Source organism: Trachymyrmex cornetzi, unplaced genomic scaffold, assembly GCF_001594075.2.
Source record: "Trachymyrmex cornetzi isolate Tcor2-1 unplaced genomic scaffold, Tcor1.1 scaffold193, whole genome shotgun sequence".
Taxonomy (NCBI): domain Eukaryota; kingdom Metazoa; phylum Arthropoda; class Insecta; order Hymenoptera; family Formicidae; genus Trachymyrmex; species Trachymyrmex cornetzi.
In genome coordinates this window covers 41256-44691 of record NW_017296561.1, presented here as the reverse complement: position 1 = coordinate 44691, position 3436 = coordinate 41256, and the positions used below count along the sequence as shown (strand labels likewise).

The 3436-nt window shown below is 37.5% G+C and overlaps 1 protein-coding gene across 1 annotated transcript in view; it reads left to right on the top strand.

Annotated features, from left to right (window-relative positions):
* Nucleotides 1-925: 925 nt before the first annotated feature.
* The window catches only part of LOC108759561 (galactoside 2-alpha-L-fucosyltransferase 2), a 5128-nt gene continuing 2617 nt past the window's right edge, over nucleotides 926-3436 (top strand). Inside the window, exon 1 of the mRNA XM_018505058.1 lies at nucleotides 926-1421. The gene's annotated coding sequence lies outside the window, so the exon portion shown is untranslated. The remainder of the gene's footprint in view (nucleotides 1422-3436) is intronic.

Here is a 3436-nt window from a genome sequence, read left to right as displayed (position 1 = left end):
AAGTAATAATACTTTTGCAATCCGTACATCCAATACAGAGATTTTTCACCGAATAGAAATGTGGTAAAACAGGGAGCTTTAGCATCGCCTTAAACTTCCAGAAAAACCAGAAAGGAAAAATTTCTTTTCGGTCGCTTAATTGATCGGTTATCTTCAAATCTTCGCTAATCATCAGCCGTACAACGGTTTTATAAAATCGGCTTTCAATCGTCACAATAACGTTACAAATGCAACGTTGTGGGGAAACCATGACCAAATCAAAACTTCCTTAAACGTTTCATAAACGTTTTTTGTTCGATAATATTTGTAACGTTTCCCCGACATTATATAATCGATGCCGCGACTACCAAAAAACGTTATAAATGCGACGTCCAAAAAGTACCCTTACGCAAACGTCTAGAAAACGTTTATAATGCGACGTCGCAAAGGTAACATTATCGACTGCGGACATTTCTGGTTCTTGGAATATCGTCGCAACATCCACGTGACGAAATAGAAAATGTCGCAGGGCTACTTTGTGACGTTATAAAATAGTTTTTGCGACTTAATATTGTTTAATGGGAGGACTAATCATGTAATCTATTTTACATCTATTATATGTGTAAAGAAATTTTTGTACAGTGTAAATGACTTGTGTCATATCATGTTCAATTATGTGCAAAGTAACAATAAAAGTAACTGTAAAATTCGTTACCATTATCAAAAAAATGTAACTTTGTTACCGTTACAGTTACCGGAAAAAAGTAATGCAGTTACCAGTAAAGTTACCAAAAAAGTAACTTGTAACTGTAACTTCGTTACAAGTAACGAGTTACTTCCATTCCCTGGTGGTATGTTGATCGCGGTGATTTTCCTCTATTTGTGTAGTGTTATATGCTTTCCATTCCATGACGTTTTCGCGATACTTCGCGGAAGACGCAAATTACTGACGGACGGCGATGGCAGATGGCGGTCTCGGAAAGGCGCCAACAGAAAATTAAAAATCTATACGTATTATGGCGCCGGCTGTGGCAGCTGTGTTGCGTGGGTGACGTCACGCTCGCCACCCCCTGGGAGAAAACATCCCCGATGAGAGGATGGCACTGACGGCAGCTCGCCCCCGTTCGAACTGGACAGCGCTAGACGATGCGTGAAACTATTCTGAGCGTCACTACGTCGTAGAGGAAGCGAGGAGGAGCGCGCGAGCGGCGCGAGACGATTGATGTGAAGTGAGCGTCGCTGCCCTGAAGGTTGCCGCGGAGCGAGGACGGCGCTCGCGGCGGAAACGGGGACGGCGACAGCGAAGGTGACGGTGACGACTGATCTACGACGGCCGGGGTGCAACAAGCGTTCGTGCCGGGCAAACATGAGCGAGCCGAACCCGCGGCTCGTTGCGAGGCTCGACCTGTGCGTCGCGAATCGCGCCGAGTTCGCCGGAACAGGTGAGTAGAGAATTCCTTTCATAAGGTTGATTCGATATCACGGAGGTCAAACTTCCTGGAGCTAAATTCGCACCGGGAGAGCAAGAGTTTTTAAAAGGGTAGAAGCTGGTTGCGAAAACATTTATCGTCATCATCCTGTTCTCGCTTTATCGCGAATAAGGATGCTTTCCAGCAAGAGACACAGTGTAACACAGTGATCATTTCATTTCTATCTAACATTGACAAACGATAATTCACTGTGTTACACTGTGTCATCTGTGTCCCTTGCTGGAAAATATCCTAAGTATTGTAATTCTTGTATTATGTCCTAAACGTGAAAAAAAGGTAAGTATAGAAGATATGTTGATGTACACACAACTCGATTCCTATCGCTGCACAGGAAACTAAGAGACTTGTAACATTGAACATAAGACCTACTTATTGCGTTTCTTGAAGGTCTTCGGCTCTCTCCGTGATTGATCTCGACGAGCTACATATGTCGCTTTGATGATAGCAGAGGAGAATGTGTGTCATGCACATAATTTTTATCCTTGCGTAAGAACTTTGAATGATAATGCATATGTACGTGACTTTACAAATTTACAGATTTTCCACGAGAGGATTAATGTTTGCCATGAGGATGCAATAAGATTAACTGCGGTGCGCAATTTTATATATTCAAAAATTGCAAAAAATCGATAGCACGATGCAAAAGAGATATAAAAGATATAATTTTTGACGTGTGCAATTGAATTTCTTATATACGCATGAAATTTTTCTTTCAATCGCTCTAGCAGTTCCTAAGCCACCAGAATTATTTATGTCCCACAGTTTCGTAATATTGTTTAACCCTCTGTGGGTCAATATTTTTTCACTGCTTAGTTCAACTGGTGCCTGATTGTGTTTTTCAAAGCGTCTTTAGATTATAATAAAATCTGAAAAAATTTCGATGATCCGAAACTTTTCACTTTTTTTGTGCATATCTAAATTTCAGACAAAATAATTAATAACTTGAATAAGACAGATCAAAATTAGAGTAAAAAATAATTTAAAATTAAAAATTTGATTGTGTCTTTAAAGCTCCGGTTGGACTACGGAAGGTTAATGTACCAAGTAGAGTTTCTTCATATTTAAAAATTTCCGAAATAGAAAATTTATGTCATCAAATATGACGATATAATACGCTACATTTTTCAAAACTTAAGAATGCCGTAAGAGATTTCATGGCCTACATACTCTTTTTATGCACTTATCATTCTGTATTAATTATGCTCTTATTAACATCATTTCGACATAGCTGCTATATTAGTTGCGAAAGACAAGTTATTGCATGGTTTACATCGAAAATCGCGTTCAATAAATCGTTAGCCGTCTCAATACGATTTACTTAATTTTTTTGCAATTACGAAACCAACATTATATATATATATATATATTTATTTGTCAAAACCGCTGCTTGCATGAAATTTTACTCGAGCTTTGCATAGTAATTGTGTGTTAGCCATGTCCTTTTTCTGAAGAATTATCTGAAAAAAAAAAAACAATTTAATTTGTCCGAGAAACGAATTAAATTACATTTAAACTACTTGACACATTTCTATGGATAGCGATTATACGCATATTGATTAAGTACAAAGGGTAGGATATTTCAGAACGAAATATATGGAGTGCAATTATAAATGGAAGAGTGTTAACTTCAGACCTAATGCGATTTTTATAATTCCATGTAATTAAAATTTCTGAATATATAATTTAACGCTTCCCATTGTGAAACATTTCTTAACAATATAAAAAGATTGAAATGAATTCATATCATTATCGTATCATATTAAAAACAGATTTCTATAATTTTCTGTTCATATTATACTGCTCTACACAGGGAATGGAAGTAACTCGTTACTTGTAACGAAGTTACAGTTACAAGTTACTTTTTTGGTATAACTTTACTAGTAACTGCGTTACTTTTTTTCTTTGGTAACTGTAACGGTAACGAAGTTACATTTTTTTGGTAACGGTAACGAATTTTACAGTTACGT